Raw genomic sequence first — 20,400 nt, forward strand, 5'->3', positions numbered from 1 at the left:
TTGCTGAGATGGTTACCGGCCACCGAGCTATGTGTTTTCTTGTTTTTAGGGAATATATACATAAGTGCTACATGTATAATGTGGCTGTTATAATACATTTAGTTGTCATATATTGTAAAATGTGGATAGTATAATCTCTTTAGTTGTTATATATTGTTGTTATATATACATGGTTCCTAGCTTAATTAAATAGTTTGCCTAGTTTAGTAGGTATATTCAAATCGACCATTGTCGTAGCGATGAGTTCATCTGCGCCAATGGACTCTTTCAACAAAAGCAACAACAACGTCGATATGGCGGTGGCCACACCAACGTGAGCAGCAACCGAGTAAGAACATCTCATAACTTGGTTCATGGGTGTACTTTTCTTTACTTGATATGTTGGTCATCAAACTTGTAGGAACATCTCATAGGTTTTGTGTGTAGGAACATCGAAGTGTAGGAATAACAAACATGATTTGTTGACATGTATAATGTGGTCATCAACTTAATTCAAAGGTGTACTTTCCTTTACTTCTAGTTAGGAAGGTTTACATATATGGTTTATATATTTATTTCATAGGTGTACAACTAATTCAATTTCATGCATGGTGATTACAAACATTTCTTTATAGGATACCTAGGGATTCAGATCGATAGGTTTGGGCATGCTGAGGAAAAGGTATATGATGTGGGCAGGCTCAACCAACCAGTAGCTTTTGGCCGCTCAAGAAGCTACCATCACGCAACTTAAGGAGGTGAGGGATTAGCTGCGGGGTGAGAGGGATGGGCTGATTGGCAAGACGGCTCAGCTCATTGCTGAGAGGAATGTGCTCAAGGATGAAAGGGATCAACTGAAGAAGGAGAGGAATCAGCCAAACTACGAGGGGGATGGGCTCAGAAGTCGCAATGCTGCTTTTATCAAAGAAGGGATAGAGAATAGGCAGAAGCTTCGAAAGATCAAATCAATGGTTGAAGTCTAACACTTTTATGTTAAGTTCATAGAGAACGTATCTAACTTGTTAAACTGCTATGTTTAGTTAAACGAGTAATGATCTTAGATGTTAAACCGCTATGTTTAGTTGATCGAGTACCTATCTTAGTTGTTAAACTGCTATGCTAAGTTAAACTGTTATGTTGTTATTTTATACGTGAAAAATCATACTGCTAATGCGACACCAACATGGCATCACTGATGATGAAATATTACTGGTGACGTGGGACAAGTCACACACTATCAGCATATGTGTTAGTGATGGTGTGGGCTGCCAACACCATCACTATTTATCAGTGGCGTCATATTGATGGTGTGGAATGACCACGCCACCACAACACTTTTTGCCACGACACCACTGACATTTCCTGCACTAATGAACCACATGCTATTCACCAACATCTGCATGAGCATGGTTGTCTCGCTGCTGCGATTTTATTCATCGCCATTGTAGGATTTGCAAGCGTGTGCCTCACTAGGTTCTTTTTCAAGAACACACGTGTCCTTTTGCATTAATTAAGGGAGGAACCATTACAAAGTTCTATACAAAGGTGGCATTTTTTTTTCTTTTTGAGGCAACGGCTGCTCTTTCTTCCGGTGGAAAGTAAAATGACCCTTTCTCTAGGGTTTCTCATGCCTTTCGTTGGTGCTGCCGCCGGTCTATCTCGTCTCCTGTGGTTTTAGGGCCATGGAGGCACGGTGAATCTCGACCCTTGCCGGCGGGAGGGCTCCGATTTTCATGTTTTTTTGAGTTTTGTTAGGGTTTGTGTCCTACTTAGAGAGGCAGGCGACGATGGCTCTCAGAAGATGAAATAAGGTTCTCCCCACCTAGTCCCCATCCCAGTGGTGTTTCTAGTATCGTCGGAGGGCGTGTGAAGATTTGTCTCCGGCAGATCTCGTGGGATTCGGTTGAAATTTGTCTTCGGTGGATCCACGTGGATTTTGTCTTCGTTCGTGTTTATAGGTTGGATTCTTCCAATCTACACTTCTGTTCATCAGCGATGGTTGCTGTTATGTTGTGCTTGTCCTATAGGGCCTTAGCACGACGACTTCCAGACTATGTACTACAACAAGGTTTGCTCGGCTTCGATGAGGGATGGGTGAACATGGCGGTGCACCTTCGGCTCGCCCCAGTGCTTGTAGTCGTTGCTAGGTGGTCTATTGACCTAGATTATTTTTTATACTTCTAATGTTCTTTGTACTACCTTAACGGTTAATGAATAGATAGGAAGTTTTCTCAAAAGGAAAAGAAGTTCTATACAAAGGTGCAGGCAAAGAGCGATGCACCCATCTACTGAAAATGAAAAGAAATATTGTTTGCGTTGACAAGAGTCCACCTAGCTAGGATTTGCTCTCCTTCCATGCAGGAGACTCTTGGACTACCAAAACCTCGGTTGTACTAACATACAAGGTCGGTGCTTTCCTACAATTTAAAGACGACCCACACGGCCAACGCTACTAGAGATCGAATTTTCTTTATCAACAACAGAACAGAAAAAATATTAGAGATCGAAGCCATGGACATGTTGGTCGCCGGCGGCTGGTTCACCGGGGTGCTGTCGTCGTTGACGAGGTTCCTCTTCATGTGGTCCACGGCGCAGCAGTGCGGTTCCGGATTTTCTCAGGAACTACGTCGACACCCTCGTGGCCTCGCCAGCCGCATCATGAACGCCATATCCCCCTACGGCACCGTCACCATGGACGAGCGCCACCCCGACTACTTCGGCCGCAACCGGGCCTACGCCACCGCCGAGGCCTACCTCACCACCACCTGCCGGTCCGGCGCCCGTTGCCTCCGCGCCACTCGGCTTCGACGACGACCGCATGAGCCTCGCCCTGGATGACCATGAGGATGTCGTCGACCACTTGCGCGGCGCCAACATGCGCTGGAGCAAGATCAAGGTTCTGCCCCGCGCCGACACCATCGTCGCCCACGGGCACATGGACGAGAGCCGCATGTACCGCCTCATCTTCCACCGCCGCCACCGCCGGCTTGTCGAGGACGCCTACCTGCCGCACGTCCTAACCAAGGCCCGTGACGTCATCGCGAGCCGACAGCGCTGCCTCCAGACCAACAAGCCCAAGGACGACTGGGACGGAGACTACGACGGCTGGAGCAGCGTCAAGTTCGAGCACCCCTCCACCTTCTCCACGCTCGCCATGGACCCTACCAAGAAGCAGGAGATACTTGACGACCTCGAGATGTTCCGTGATGGGAAGGAGTATTACACCTGTAAAATATTATGAAAGCGTGAACCCTTCGTCTGGGCCGCATTGTATTATATAGAAGGTTTGCCAGTGGCGTACAAGAGAGATCGATCGATCACAATTACAGGAGAGTTCGGACAGAAGAAAGGATAGAATTCAGAGTACAAGTTTAAACTAGTGTCCCTATCCTATACAACTTGTCTAACACTCCCCCTCAATCTAAACCCTATGAAAGTTTACCAAGGTTGAGATTGTATTTGAAGTCATCTAACCTTCTCACCGTGAGATGTTTTGTGAAGCGATCAGCAAGTTGATCACCTGTTGGAATAAACCTTATATCAAGCAATTTGCGTGCTACTCTTTTTCTGACAAAATGAAAATCAACCTCAATATGCTTTGTACGTGCATGGAAAACATGATTAGCTGAAAGATAGGTTGCACCAATGTTGTCACACCACAATCTTGTAGCTTGTGGAACTTTAATTCCAAGTTCATGAAGCAATCTTTGAATCCACATCACTTCAGCTGTAGCATTAGCTAAAGCCTTATACTCTGCCTCAGTACTTGACCTTAAGACTGTAGCCTGTTTTCTTGCACTCCATGACACAAGATTTGTTCCCAGAAACATAACAAAGCCACCTGTGGACCTCCTATCATCAGTACACCCTGCCCAATCTGCATCAGAATAGGCAGACACAAGTAGAGACGAGGACCTCACAATCTGAAGCCCAAGTCCTCCTGTAAATTTGAGATACCTCAAAATCCTTTTTACTGCAGTCCAATGAGTTGTAGTAGGAGCATGTAAATACTGGTATACTTTGTTCACAGAATAGGATATATCAGGACGTGTAAGAGTCAAATATTGCAATGCACCTACAACACTTTGATACTTTGTTGCATCCTCTGATGCAAGTGCCTCTCCACTTTCAACAGTAAGTTTTTTTGAAGTAGAGATAGGTGTACTGACAGACTTACACTGTTCCATACCTACTCTTCTGAGAATATCAGTAGTATACTTGTCCTGCGTAAGAAGTATGCCATCTTTGATGATCTTCTTGACCTCAATTCCAAGAAAATAATGAAGATCCCCCAAGTCCTTGAGAGCAAACTCTAGTTTCAGATCCTTAAGCAGACATGAGGTAGCATCTGGACTTGAGCTAGCAACAATTATATCATCAACATAAACAAGAACAAATATGGTAACATTGCTCTTACTGTAGAAAAATAGTGAGGTATTTGCCTTTGATGGTGTAAAGCCAAGCTTTTGTAACTGTGTGCTTAATCTTGAGTACCAAGCTCTTGGGGCCTGTTTCAGCCCATACAAGGCTTTATCCAACTTACAGACATAATGTGGTGTGCCTTTATTTTCATATTCTGGTGGCTGCCGCATGCAGAGGCGGAGCCAGCATATTAGCGTTGGGTTCAGATGAACCCAACGATTTTTGTCAGCTACGTACAAATGTATTGGTACTTCCTGGCGTGAACCCAATGAAAAATCAACGTTGACCCCATCTATTAAAATGCACCGTGAACTAAAGGCCCAAAAGCCCTAAAAAAACTAAAGGCCCAAAAGTCCCCAAGCTAATTGCCCAGGCCTGTTCGTGACTTATTTTTTCCCTAAAAAACCCTAGATGTACGCCGCAATTGTACGCCCTTTCCTGTTGGCTTTCAAACTCGGCTCTCTCAATTCATCTCCCCTGTTCCTATCGCTCCGTTGGTGGACACAGCGGCAAGGAGCCAACTGCAGATCGACAGCGACAATCTGGCAATTGCAGTCCAAATTCGAAACAGTGAGATTACATAGCCATATATCTTCCCTCTTGTGCATGTTTTATTAATCTTAATAACCACGTATTGTAATGCTGTTTTGCCCTAATTTTCTAATTGTCTTTCTCCATGGGCTTTGATTGATCTACGCTATAGAACATTGTTTTTCAAAGAGAAGTCGATCACGAAATTTAGATAATGGTACAACCACATCAAGGTCGCCTGTGAAACGTAGTCAAAGTGCATCAAGTTGTCACTGTAAGTAATCCTCCGAAGCGGTCTATCTAGAGAAAAAATAGTTTGGCCTTATGATCCTTCTGTTCTAAAGATAATTTTATAATACACAAGAAATCCTAAAAAAACAAGATTATCCGGAATGGAGATTTAATCTAGACACGTTTGGGGAATATGGTGGTTGGCCAATTTGGACGGAATTACTGATCTTGCTAAACTAATGGTGTAGACAGATAATCATGTAACTTTTTCTTTGGTCTGTGAACTTTAAAAGCTAGTTGTAATTTTGCTAGCAGCCACTAATCCGGCGCAGATGCTTTTCAGCTTTGAAATGTTGTCAAGAAGAAATTGAGCAATAATTTTTTTGAGTGGTTGTCTAATTTGCTATGTGGACAAAGATATGCTTTAAACCATTAGTAGTGATGACGGTTTTTATCTTTTGTAAGATGACAACAAAATTGAAAGGGGACACTCTTAAAATGTGAGTGGTTTCATAAGCTTCTTTGAATTTATGGTACTTATTTAAAACTGAATGGGTATTTTCAGAACTTTTTTCCAAAAGAAGACGAGTAGCTACATCTGAAGATACAAAGTTATTTTGCTACTACTTAATTTATAACATGTAAACAAGAAATTTTCTAATTTCATCCAGTGATATGTCCTACACTCTTCAGTTTTTATGTAATATAATATGTGATAAGTGATATTATATTTCTATTCCTTATGTTTTTAGTGCTATAGTCCTGTTGTAAGATAGTGTAAAATCAGACTTTGTACCTAATTAATTTGTGTCAATTCCTCAGAATGAATCAATGAGTGAACCCAATGGCTTAATTTCCTGGCTCCGCCCCTGGCCGCATGAACACTTCTTCCTCAAGAACACCATGAAGAAACGCGTTCTGAACATCTAGCTGTTGTAGACTCCATCCTCTGAAAATAGCAATGGACAATACAAGTCGAATAGTAGCTGCTTTAATAACAGGACTAAAAGTATCCTCATAATCAATACCAAACCTTTGCTTAAAGCCCTTTGCAACTAGTCGAGCCTTGTATCTGTCTATGCTTCCATTAGCTTTTCTTTTGATTTTGTATACCCACTTAGAATCAATCACATTATTACCTCTCTTTGGCGGTACTAGATGCCAAGTTTTATTTTTAACAAGTGCATCGTATTCACTATCCATGGCTTTCTTCCAATCTTTATCAGCAAGGGCATCATGTAAATGAGTTGGCTCACCGGTGCTAGTAAGAAACGCTAGCACGCTTGATTTTATCATACCTGATCGTACCATCATTGTACTGTTTTTCTTTGACAATACTTGACTGAGATCTTGTATGCCGAGCAGGAAACACAGGTGCTGTTGTAGACCTCACCACAGAAGATTCAGGAGAAGCAGTAGGTTCTGTAGCAAATTCCTCCACAGGGGATCCGGCCAGATCAGCACCAGAATCTAGCGCCAGATCCGAGGGCGCAGACGGACTTCCTGGTCGCGTGGCGCCTGACACGTGGTCGAGCGTGCGCGCCCCGTTGCGGACCCCACTGGACCCGGCAGGCGAAGTCGTAGTGTCGAGCGGGTCGTCCCCGCCCGTGCTGACTGGGCTGGTGGGCTCCGCGCCTGCTGGGCTGTCGGCCACCCGGTCATCTGGAGCGCGGGTGATGAAAGTCGTGGCGTCGAGCGGGTCGTCCCCGCCCGTGGTGACTGGGCTGGTGGGCTCCGCGCCTGCCGGGCTGTCGGCCACCCGGTCGTCTGGAGCACGGGCGACGACAAGTTCAGCCTGGGATCCCGCACCTGACGATGCAGCAGGCCTGCAGGGCGGATCCGCCTCGGATCGCGGTGAGCAGCTGACTGAGACGCAGGCAGCATCTTCCTGAGATCCAGCGCCAACTTTGGCTATATCTGTGTACATAAAATCATGTCCTGTTTCTGCACAAGTATCACCAGAATCAAAGTTTTCCATGAATTTTTGCACATGATCAGTTCTAGTTAATTCACCCCCATAATCAGAATTTGATAGAGAGTAATTTCAGCACGTAATAAGGCTCCGGCATTAGGATGAAGTTTGGCAAAAGGAAATAACGGTTCATCAAAAACGACATCTCGAGAAATATAGATACGACCCGTTGCTATCTCTAGACACTTATATCCTTTATGAAGATTGTTGTATCCGAGAAAAACACACTGAGTGGAGCGGAACTCGAGTTTGTGGCGATTGTATGGACGCAAATTTGGGTAACAAGCACATCCAAATTTTTTGAGAGAGTTGTAGTCTGGTTTTTGATGAAACAGTCGTTCTAATGGAGTGGTGTTGCCAATGACTCTACTAGGGAGACGGTTGATAAGATAGGTAGCCGTAATGAAGGCTTCATCCCAATATTGAGCTAAAAGAGATAAACCAACTTCAACAATGTGGCGATGCTTTCTTTTAGCCGAGCCATTCTGTTGATGTGCATGGGGGCAAGACACATGATGAACAATGCCTATATTGCGAAAGAAGGAGTTGAGTTTCTCATACTCTCCTCCCCAGTCACTTTGGACTGCAAGGATTTTTCTGTCAAAGTATCTCTCAACAAGCTTTTGAAATTCTTGGAAAACGGAGAATACTTCAGATTTGAACTTAAGCAAATATATCCAAGTAAACTTGTTGTAATCATCGATAAAACTGACATAGTATTTTTTTTCGTCCAAAAGAATCTCTTGCATGACCCCATACATCACTAAAAATAAGCTCCAAAGGAGCATGAGACACACTATTCGAAATAGGATAGGGAAGTTGGTGACTCTTGGCACATTGACAAGCTTCACACACAGACTCATTATTTTAACTACTTGACAATGAAAGATTGTCTTTATTGACTATTTGCTTGACTACTATTGACGAGGGATGTCCTAATCTTTGATGCCACCTTGCCAGTGAAGGCTTGTTGGCGGAATAGGCTTGACGACGACGTTTGCGACTAAAGACTCTTGATGTGATGGGGTAAAGTCCTCCAATGCATCTACCGTGATGAATGAGCTCCCCCGTTGCCTGATCCTTTATGAAAAAATAGGTTGGGTGAGTCTCAAAGAAAACATTATTGTCGGAAGTTAAACGAGACAGAGATGCTAGATTTTTGTCGGCTTGAGGAACATGAAGGACATCTTTTAGAAGTAGATCACGTTTAAGGCTAGGGGGACTAATAGAAGCTTGACCAATGTGACGAATTTCCATACCTCCACCGCTTGCGGTGTGAATCTGATCATTGCCATGATATCTTTCGCGAAGAGAAAGCTTTTCTAGTTCATTGGTGACATGGTCTGTAGCACCGGAGTCCGCATACCAGACCGTATCACCATCACCTCCTCCTTGCTCCCGGATGGCAGAAGTTGCATGACGTGCATCAGGCACGTAGTCCTCGTCATACCGGTGCCAACAGTCAATGACTTCGTGGCCCGGTTTCTTGCAAAGCTGGCACCTGGTTCGGCGAGAGTTGGAGGAGGAGCCGTGGGTGTTGTTGTTGTTGTAGCCACCCCCACGGTCACCACCACCAGAGCGGGGCGGACCTTGGTTGTTGCTGTGCCCGCCACCACGACCACGACCTTGGTGACCACGGCCGCGACCAGCATTGCCGCACCCATGAGATACACTGTTGACAGATGACTGGCGATGGTGCGTACCTTGCAGGAGATTGACACGTGCCTTGAAGCTAAGGAGCTGGCTGTAGAGTTCTGGGGTGGTGATGGGCTCGACGCAGGCTTGAAGGGCTAACACCATGGAGTTGTACTCGAGGTCCAGTCCTTTTAAGACATGGGAGGTCATCTCCCGATCGGTGAGGGGTGCGCTGATGGTGGCGATCTCGTCCGCCAGCGCCTTGATCTTGGCGAGATACTCCGCCATAGTGGAGTTCCCCTTATGGAGATTAACAAGCTCGATCCTATTGTTGATTTCATGCGCCTGTGTTTGAGCAGCGAAGGTAGCGTGGATCGCCGCCCATACTTCAGCCGGCGTCTGGAGAGTCACCACCTGGGCAAGAACCTCATGGGAGACAGGGAGAGAGAGGCCATTAGATAACCTTGTAACTGCTGCTGTTGTGCGTACCAGGTCGTGCGGGCGGAGTTGAAGATCTGTTCCTCTTGCCCATCTTTGGTGAGGGTGATGGTAGGAGGAGGCGCCGGGCTTGCAGCGTCCAGGAAGTGATCCATCTGTGCTTCCTTAATTTGGGGTGGCATGATGGCCTTCCAGAGGAGGAAGTTCGTCCTCGTGAGCTTCTCTGATGGAGGTTGGCCGAGAGAGATGCTGCTGCCGGAGGTGGAAGAGGATCCATAGGTCAATCCGGCTGATTGGGTGGAGAGGGCACTCATGGTGGAGTTAACTAAGGAGTTGGCGGTGGAGGCGGAGGTGGATGCAGCGGTCCTAGCGGCGGTGCCTGCCATGGCTTTTCTCTCGGCGACTTCTCTCCTGTTTTTCTCTCTCGATGAATCGATCTATCTCGGGTTAGGCTAGATGTCGAGAGGAAGGGCTCTGATGACCATGTAAGATATTATGGAAGCGTGAACCCTTCATCTGGGCCGCATTGTATTATATAGAAGGTTTGTCGTGGCGTACAAGAGAGAAATCAATCGTAGATAGATCGATCACAATTACAGGAGAGTTCGGACAGAAGAAAGGATAGAAGTCAGAGTACAAGTTTAAACTAGTGTCCCTATCCTATACAACTTGTCTAACAACACCTCTATCGGCAAGGCGTGGAAGCGAGGTTACCTGCTGTTTGGGCCTCCTGGCACCGGCAAGTCCACCATGATCGCCGCCATGGCCAACTTCCTTGGCTACAATGTCTACGACCTCGAGCTCACGGCCGTCAAGAGCAACACCGAGCTGCGGAGGCTCTTCATTGACACAAAAGGCAAGTCGGTCATCGTCATTGAGGACATTGACTGCTCCATCGATCTCATAGGCAAGCGCACTAACAAGGGCAAAAGCTGCAAGAGAAAAGGGGGGACCAGGAGGACAAGGACAAGGATGATGAGAAGAAGGTGACGCTGTCTGGGGTGCTCAACATCATCGACGGGCTATGGTCCGCATGCGGAGGCGAGCGGATCATTGTGCTCACGACCAACCACAAGGAGAACCTAGACCCTGCGTTGATCCGGCGGGGCAGGATGGACATGCACATTGAGATATCCTACTGCTGCTTCGAGTCCTTCAAGGTGCTCGCCAAGAACTACCTTGGCGTGGTCGAACATGATCTGTTTAGTGAAATTCGGCAGCTTCTAAGCGAGGTCAACATGGGGGCAGCTGACGTAGCGGAGAACTTGATGCCTACGTCAAAGAAGAAGGACGTGGACGCCTGCCTCGCTAGGCTGGTTTTCGCGCTCAAGGAGAAAGCATCTGCCGGGGACAAAGATGAAGATGAGAATGACAGTAATAGTAGTGATGAAGAAGAGGAAGACAAGGATCATTAATATCCTGCCACGATAGCATATGCGAGTTAGTAGTTGTACTAGTAGGCGGCTAGCATTAGAGGGTGTTTTTGTACCGTGCGTGTTGGAGACTTATCTACCGTTAAATGTGTTGGAGATTCTACCGAGATACATATATCATAAAACGTAGCAAAACATGAAGATACACTTGGTAACAAGAAGAAACGTGACGAAGTATACCAAAACATGTCGGATTATAACACAGCCAGCATGTCCATTATAACACCAAAGCAAGCCCCTCGATGACCGCATTAGCCTCCGCTAGCGACCAACATATCCATGGCTTGATCTCGATCTCTCCTAGTACTTTTTTCGCAAATGATATGTGTCACATGTGGTACAAAGCAATTCAGTCCTAACGTTTTTTTACAACTGAAGTTGTCATCCAAAAGAAAAAACAACAACAAAAAAACTGAAACTTGTTGTTCAAAAAGAAAGTTGTCATGTTTGATAACTAAAGTTGGCATCCTCGCGTCATTAAACTTGTCATAAAAATATTCAGAGTTGCCATGTGCTCGTGTCACAGGTGTGCTACTTATCAGGGTCTTGTTTTCTTTGATAAACTCAATCTCTACTAGTATCGGCCGTGGTCGTCTTTATTTGTCATCTTTATTTGTCCAAACGCACCGACCATGCAACCGAAGTTTGTGCCACGGACGAGCAGGTTGGTAGTCTATCTAGTAGTACGTACTCTGTCAATGGACTCTGGTGGCAGCAGCTAATTTCCTTTTGGAGACCTGCGTACGCACGTACTAATCGGGTATATATACAATTCCGGATTCCCAAAGGATACTAACTACCGATACAATTTAAACTAATCCAAGCTAGTTTCCTATCAAAGACGTGTGCCTATCCATTCTTTTCTTCTCCATATATATAAGTAGGCTACGCCAAACTCAAACTCATCCAAATCCCCCGACGAAAAGCGCAAGTACAAGCAGATCATGGACGACGTTGAGAGCCAGGCACCCCATGGAGATCAGGAGATCGAGGCCGCTAGAGATTTCCCGTGTTGGCTCATCATGGTGGTCGCGGTGCTCGTCGGTGCCTTCATCGCCGCGCCCGTTTCCATCCCCTTCTGCATGATCCACGCCCATTACACCGTCGCCGTAGATTCTGTCTCCGACACTGACCCGACGACAGGCCTCTCGTTCAACCTCACCCTCGGCGTCGCCTCCCAAAGTTACGGGTCAGAGGCGTGCATTATGCCCGGCACATACATGGAGGTGACCTACCGTGGCGTTCAGATCGCCGCCAGCGCGCCCGAAAGACGGCGGATATGCGCTAAGCCACGAAAGACGGTGGAGCAGCATGTCCTCGCAATGGCCACCACAGTTCCCTTAGGGAACGTGTTGGACAGTCTTGCGGCGGACTTGAAGAGAGGGGTGGCGGTGTTTGATGTCACATTGCACCTACCAGCAGGGTCATATGACTTGAGGAATGCATGGGTATCAGGCTGCAACGGTATGCTGGTTGGTCAGGACGCTGTGGCGTGTGAACCTCTCTTCTAATAATTGTCTGCTTAGCTAGAATAGTAAGTTGATACGAGAATTTTTTTTCCCGTATAGTTAATCTGAGTAGTATACATGGATGATCTAGTTATCAACTCATCGATCAGTGCATCGTCAAAAGAGTGTAAACCCCTCTGCTTTCTTTCTTGGAACTATCTGTTGCATGTCGTACATCTTTCGGTCGTGCGCCTGTTTGTTCTCTCGATTGTGGTTAGCTAACAATTATCACAATTCTATTTTTTGTCAAGCGATGTTTTCATTGGTAAACTAAAAAGAAAATATATATCAAATCATGAATATTAAAACAAATGCTAGCAACAAAGACCCACTATACTTACCATGCTCACTGAAACAAGGGATGAACTGGAACAAATGTTAAATATACAATAATGTTTTTAAACACTAGAAGACCTAAAATCCGACTAAAAAAGGACCTAAAATCATTTTAACCAACACGGCTGATCTGGCAGGGGGGAACAACAACACGAGCATTGTATTCTAACCAACTGAATTTAGTCCAAGCATAGATGCCATGTGGTGCACCTAGTTCGGAGATCATCGGCAGTGACTCCAACATGCCTATATCCCCATACGATGACCACCATGTCATGCATGTAATTTCCACCGCACAACCTTAGTAACTTGGAACATACCTGTCGGGCTCCACATGTGCTAGTATGACGCTCACGAAGGCAATGCGGAGGGTTTTTTGTTTAGGCAAGCCCGCAAACTTTATTAATGCGTCACCACATTTACAAGGACGAATAAAAGGTCACCAGGCTGGCCTAATCAAACATGTCGGCCAACCCCTAAAGTAAGTGCATGCTTATCAAGATTGTGGGCATCAGCATTCGAGTTTCTAAACTCATGAATAAATGAACAAGAATTGAAAAAGGGAGTACCTAGAACTCATCTAGATGAGACGTAATTTGGTCTTATTCACCTAGAAAACAAGAACGGATAAAACCCACGTCAGCACACACGTATCTTATAGCATCACATCCAATGGCTATAAAAGGTGAATGAGATCAAATTAAATCTCATCTAGATGAGTTCTAGCAAAACTGTTGAAAAAACTAGCTCTATCTATTATTTCATGTATCACTGCACCATACGGTGATGCGCTTCCTTCCTTGATTGCTTCAACTGCCACTTTGCAATCCGATGCCACTGCGATCTTGGCTTCATATAAGTCATCTGCCAATGCTTGCGCTTCTTTGATTGCCAATGCTTCGAGAGTTGTTGGGTCACCAATGTAGCTTATGCACATTGCTGAAGCTCCGAAATATGGACCTGTTTGGTCTCTGCACACAACAGCTACAGACCCGTGGCCTCAGCCCTTGCTACTGCTGCATCTACGTTGATCTTCACATGGCCCTCGGGAGGAGGAAGCCAATGCCTTGGTCTTGGTGCTGGCGCATGGGCCGTCTAAGAGGGTGTTTCTTTCCAGGGACTTATTGGTTCAGGGACTTAAAAAAATCCCTCCTATAAGACTCATCTAAACCAAACATGAGGGACTTATAGGGACTTAAAGTGGGCATTTGAGACTTATGAAATAAGACTCTCAAGGAGGGACTTATAGGGACTTATAGTTGTAATATGGTCTTTTAGTCCATGTTAAATCCCAGGAACCAAACAGGTAGAGACTTTTTAAGGACTTGGGACTTATAAGTTGGGACTAAAAAAAGTTCTAGGACTTATGAACCAAACAGGGCCTAAGTGGTTCATGGTTTCGGCAAAAGCTTTATCTCATCCAAGTATGAATTGATGAAACAATGTGTTGCATACGGAGTCTGGAAAATATCTTCATGGATAACTTTCCGGCGAGCCGCAAAGATTGCGCATACGGTAACAATCATCCATGTATAATCTTGCAGCTGCATTGTCTCGCTCATTGCAAACAGCCACCCCTTGGCATCCGGGTTTTGGTTGGTGCACATATGCTCAACTATGTCATCGTTAGATAGAGCCCAGATGCTTCATGCGAGTCATACTACAGCTAAGAAGGCTCGTCGACGACATGAAGATAGTATCGTCAACGACGACAGCACCCCGGTGAACCAGCCGCGGGCGACCAACATGCCATGACTCGAGCTCGATCTTTACTAGGAACTTCTTTTTGATAAATTCGATCTCTACTGCTGCATGTTGGCCGTGGCCCATACGTCGGTCGTCTTTATATGTTGGAGTATACAATACAACGCAAATCCTAGCTACATGGACTCCGTCAACGGAGAAAATATGAACACATGCACGAGCTAATTTCCTTCGGGAGACCTTTGCACCGGTTACGATTCCGGTTTCCCAAAGGAAACTAGCTAGCGATACAACTAAACCGAGCTTTTTTCTCTCCATATATATAAGTATAAAAGACCTATTCTGCGGCTACGCGAAACTCAAACTAATCGAGACCCCAACGAAAATCCCGAGATGGACGACGTCGAGAGCCAGGTACCCCATGGACATCAGGAGGTCAGGGCCGCCATAGATTGCCCGTCTTGGTGTATCTTGGTCTTCTCGGTGCTCTTTACCGCTGTCTTCATCGCATGCATAACCGTCCCGATCGAGTACTATAGGCTGCACGTCCAATACTCTGTCGCGGTAGATTCTATCACCGGCGCCGACCCGAAGACAGGTCTCTCCTTCAACATCACCCTCGGCGTCGCCTCGGGGAGCTACGGATCAGATGCGTGCATCAACCCCGGCACGTACATGGAGGTGGCCTATGGCGGTGTCAAGCTTGCCGCTAGCGCGGCTGAGACACGGTTGCTCTGCGCTAGGCCGCGGAAGGAGGCGGAGCAGCACGTACTGGCAATGGCCACCGCGGTTCCTGTGGGGAACGTGTTGGACGATCTTACGGCGGACATGAAGAAGGGGTCGGCGGTGTTTGACGTCACGTTGCACGTCCCGGCCGGGTCGTATGGTGAGGAGTCGTCGTACGCGTGGGTTTCAGACTGCAAGGGCGTGCGGGCCGGTGAGGGCGCTGTATTGTGTGAATCTCCCAACCTATAGTTGTTAGCTTGGACCCTCTGTTCCTAAATATTTGTCTTTTTAGAGATTTTAAATAAATTACCACATACGGATATATATATAAACATATTTTAGAGTGTACATTCACTCATTTTGCTTCGTATGTAGTCACTTGTTGAAAAATCTCTAGAAAGACAAATATTTAGAAACAGAGAAAGTAGAATAGTAGTTCCCTTGTATCACAATAGTGCATTATAAGTACTGTATACTTTAAAACGGAGAGTAGTTGATCTGAGATTTTTTTTCCATAGAATTAAACGTAATTTATATGGATGATCTAGTTATCAACTTTATGAACTCATCGATCAGTTGCCAAAAAAGTGTTAACCTCCTTGCTTTCTTAGAACAATCAATTGCATATTGTACATCGTCGTTAGCAAAATTTCCATGGTCTGTTTGTTTTCTTATTATGTTGGCAATATATGCCGCCCTCATGTTCTTCGGATATGATATCGAACTTGCCACCATCGAGACTGCTTGGCACGTGTGGTTCACTATATGAAAAACTGTACTCGCTACCAAGGAGGGCATGCGCCAATGCCATCTTCTTCGGTGGCCTAGCCAGGCTGGGCCGTCGTACAAGCACATCGCCCTAGATTCATCCGGCCGCTGTCGACAACCACCTGATGAAGACCTCCACTTGATCCCGCATCTCCTTCTCCAGCCATGCATAGCAGACTTCCAAGACCTCAAGGCTTCACCAGCAAAGTGCCTCTGAAACTAGACCTCCCCGTCATCGCCGACGTCGCAAGGGCTTTGCCTGGCGACACGCCCTTGCTGCGGCGGCGAGAGGGGTTGGCATCGAGAGGCGGCTAGGGATTCGTCATCGCCTACCTAGTCGCCTCTCTTCAGAAAATATTTTTTGTTCTTACACGTTTGAGTGTTGGATTTAACCATTAATCGTGGTTGTTGTAATAACTTGGTTATAGTTAGTTAACAATTATTGGCGACTAGTATATGTTTACCCACTTGTCGCATGTTTGAATTCCTTGGCTGATAGGGTTTGTTGTGACAACTTTTTTTTCAACAAAATGTGTTCAAGTATACCGAATCAACTAAATACAACCGATAAAGTAAGCTGGCAAACACGAGCATACAGACCTATGATGATAAAAACCAAAAGTTACCCAATATCTATGTTAACATCTCACTATCACAGCGCCAGATCACCATTCACCAATGACAATTTTCGTTTGCATCTTGATGTTTTTATATGCATTCGATGAGAATAACTGTCAAGAGTAAACAGACTATCGAGACAAGCTTTCGTTCCAATTTATATATAAAGCAAACCACCATGTGCAGACAATAAATCCAAGTACATGAGCAGATTAATGGAAGGAAGGTTGACCCGGCAATTGTAATTTTCTCTATGGTTTTGAGACACCGTCGTTTCCGTTGCCACACATATTGTTGACAATGCTAGAAGTGTTACTATTTTTCCTTCCTCATAATAGATAATATAACAATGGCGCTTAGTTTCTTTGATTTTACCCGGCTCTAGAGTTCAACTGCATGCTCTAAGCATAAAAATAGTGTTTGCACCTTATTTATTCATATTGTGCATGTTACTTGCGAAACTCTATGGATAGATAGATGATCGACCAATCGAAGTCCAGATTAACCAACACATACTTACATAGCCCAGTCTAGGTATGCGTGCATGTGTACATTAGAGCATGGTTAACAATATAACCAGTTGCTAGCTATATGTTGTTGCATGTCATCTATATATACTCAATCTTAAAGCCACACGTATAGTATTTAGCTATAATATGTACTATTTTATTAATATATGACCCACCTCTCTTAGAGATTTTTAGATCATGTGCTGCAGCTGTTTGTTACTCTATAGTCCACTCCTCTTCCTCCTTTTATCTCTCCTCGAACTCAATAAAAATATAGTATTTAAATATTATATCTGGCTTACATCACTTTATTATACTTGCTCTTAGGTCTGCATAAGCGAGCTGGGCTCAAAAAATAATGATAGGCCTGGCTAGAGGATGGGGCGTTTTGGAGCTCAGCCGCCATGGAGCCGAAATTTTTGAAAGATAAAAAAATTAAAAATTCTCAATTTAAAAAACGAAATATGTATATGGCAACCGTGTGGCAGATTGCGAAACTGCCACACGCATCCAGCGCCGTGAGCTCCCTCCCGATCTCCTTCCTTCCCCGCACGTCCTCCCGATTTCTTTTCTTTCCCGCACGCCTCCCGATCTCCTTCCTTTCCCGCACGTCCTCCCCCACCGACCTCCCCCGATTTCTTTCCTTTCCCTCACGCCTTCCCCGATTTTATCGGACACACCCGCTCGTGGCTTCCTAATTTTCGTAATCGTCAATTATGGCCCACGCGCCTTCTCAATTTTCGGCAAAAATAATGCTTGGACTAGGATTTGATTTCTGGTCTGCAGATAATCAACAAAGGGAGCTAACCACCTCACCTATGATACTCATTGTTGAGCAAGCTAAGGAAAATACTGCTTTTGACATGTTTGTGGTAACTTTGATCATTGGGAATAAATTTGTTGAACCCGCCCCCGGTAATTTCTGTAAATAGCACCATAACATTCACGCCATAGACCTGATAATTTAGATACAAACATCGTGGTGACTTTAACAATTGGGGAAGACAAATGTGAAAAAAAATACCCGATAATTTATGTGTAAATAGATGGTAATATACGCAACGCACATCTGATAACTGAGGTAGAAACACCATGGTAACTTTGACCGTAGGGATTTTTTTAAAAGATACTCCGGTATCTCCTGTGTAAAATAGCACGGTGGTATACCCCCCCCCTAGCATTTTTATGTGTAAATAGCATGAAAACATATGCACTGTGATAACTATAAATTTTCTGTAAATAGCATGATATTTTAAGCACTACGGGCTTGATACGTTACCTAGAATCACCATGATAACTTTTTGTCCCGGGAAAAAGTTGTTCAAAACATCCCCAATATTTTTTGTGTAAATAACATGATAATATAAGCACCGCATAACCGATAACTTGCAATATAAACATGATGGAAATTTTTTACCAAAGGAAACTAAGTTGTTAAAAACATACACTCGCCTCGCGCGTGGGCCTCTTGGATGAACATAACACATGGCGTGCCACGGGAAAGTCACATAATGTTTAGTGTCATGAGGGGCACACGTGCTATAGGCATGATAAGTTACGCAAAAACATCGTGGTAATTTTTGACCTATGGAAAAAGCTACCGAAACACACTCAGGTTTTTAGGTGCAAGTACCATGATAATATACGAACTGTAGACCCGGTAACTCATGTACAATCCATCATGGTAACTTTGACCAGGGGGAGGTTGATGTACATATACTCTGATAACTTATGTGTAAGTACCACGGTATTTTACACATCAAAGACCTTATAACTTGTGTACAAAACACAGTGGTAACTTTGAAGGGATGTAGTTGTTGAAGCATAGATACCTGGTACGTTTTATGTAAATAGCACGGTAAGTTATGCAACACAGGCCTAATAACTTGCATACGAATACCATGATAACTTTGTCCTGAGGAGAAATCATGTGGTAGACGTGAAAAAATGGCAGTTTTCTCGGGGATGGGCGCCTGAGATGTGCGGGAGAAGCGGGTTTCTCGGGCGAGCCTCATTTGGGAGGAGGCAAGGTCAAAGGACGAGGGGTCGTGTGGTACTTTAAAATGAAAGAAATAGAGGTGTGGCAGTTTTGCTTATATGGCACACGTGTGCCAAATATCACAGTCCTTTAAAAAATTCTGAAAACAATTGTACAAGTAAACATGGATGTGATATGTATGTGTGTAAAATTTCAGGATGAAATACCTTGTAATGCAATCTATGCAAAAAAAACATGAACTTTAAGGATGAATAGTGCATCTACTAAAAAGCCGTAAATTTGTTTTCTTAGCAGTCATTTTACCGTATATCATCCTGAAAGTTGACACACTTGTGCAGTTGTGCATTATGTGTATATAAGTACATGAGTACTTTTTAAAATGCTTTAGCGTACAAAGTTGAATTTTGATCATTGAGGCCAAGCTCCATTGAGCATTATCGTTGGCTAGAGCTTGTTAGAGGCTCGCACGAGCCAAACTTAGACTCTGGTGGCACCTAGCTAATTTCCTTTGGGAGACCTGCGTACGTACGTAAGTACGTACTAATTAGGTACATATACCATTCCGGATTCCCTAAGGCTACTAACTACGTACCGGCACAGTTTAAACTAATCCAAACTAGTTCCCTATCAGAGACGTGTGCCTATCGATCTTTTTCTCCGCATATAAGTAGGCCACGCCAAACTCATCCAAACCCCCATCGAAAACCGCAAGTACAAGGAGATGGACGATGCCGAGAGCCAGACACCCCATGGAGATCCGGAGACCAATGCCGCCAGACGCTACCCGTGTTGGCTCATCGTGGTGATGGGGGTGCTCGCCGGTGCCTTCATCACCTTATGCTTTTTCATGCCCTACCTTAGGATCCACGCCCGTTACACCGTGGCGGCAGATTCTGTCTCCAGCACCGACCCCAACACAGGCCTCTCGTTCAACCTCACCCTCGTCGTCGCCTCCCAAAGTAACTGGTCAGACGCGTGCATTAAGCCCGGCACACACATGGAGGTGACCTACCGTGGCGTCCAGATCGCGGCCAGCACGCCCGAAAAATGGTTTATTTGTGTTAAGCCATGGAAGAAGAAGGAGGAGAAGGTCCTCGCAATGGCCACCACGGTTCCTGGAGGGAACGTGTTGGATAGTCTTGCGGCGGAGATGAAAAGAGGCGTGGCGGTGTTCGACGTCAGATTGCACCTACCAGCAGGGTCGTATGACATGATGCCTGCGTGGGTGTCAGGCTGCAAGGGTATGCGGGTTGGTCACGGCGCTGTGGCGTGTGAATTCCCCATCTAATAGTTGTCTGCTTAGCTAGAATAATATTAGTTGATACAATATTTGTTTTTACCCGTATACTTCATTTTTTTAGGGGAATTGTATACTTAATCTGAGTAGTATATATTGATGATCTAGTTATCAACTCATCCATCAATGCGTTGCCAGAAAAGTGTAAACCTCTTTGCTTTGTTTTTGGAACTATCCGTTGCATGTCGTACATCTTTCGATCGTGGTTTTTAGAGTTTCTAAATCCTGTTTGTTCCCTCGATCGTGGTTAGCTTAGTTTCTAAGCCTGTTTGTTTCCTTGTTTTTTTTTTTGCA

The 20,400-nt window shown here is 45.0% G+C and overlaps 1 pseudogene; it reads left to right on the forward strand.

Moving 5' to 3' along the window:
- Nucleotides 1-2,490: 2,490 nt before the first annotated feature.
- Nucleotides 2,491-10,623, forward strand: LOC119316176 (annotated as a pseudogene).
- The last annotated feature ends 9,777 nt before the right edge of the window (nt 10,624-20,400 follow it).

This window comes from Triticum dicoccoides, chromosome 6A (genome assembly GCF_002162155.2).
Source record: "Triticum dicoccoides isolate Atlit2015 ecotype Zavitan chromosome 6A, WEW_v2.0, whole genome shotgun sequence".
NCBI lineage: Eukaryota > Viridiplantae > Streptophyta > Magnoliopsida > Poales > Poaceae > Triticum > Triticum dicoccoides.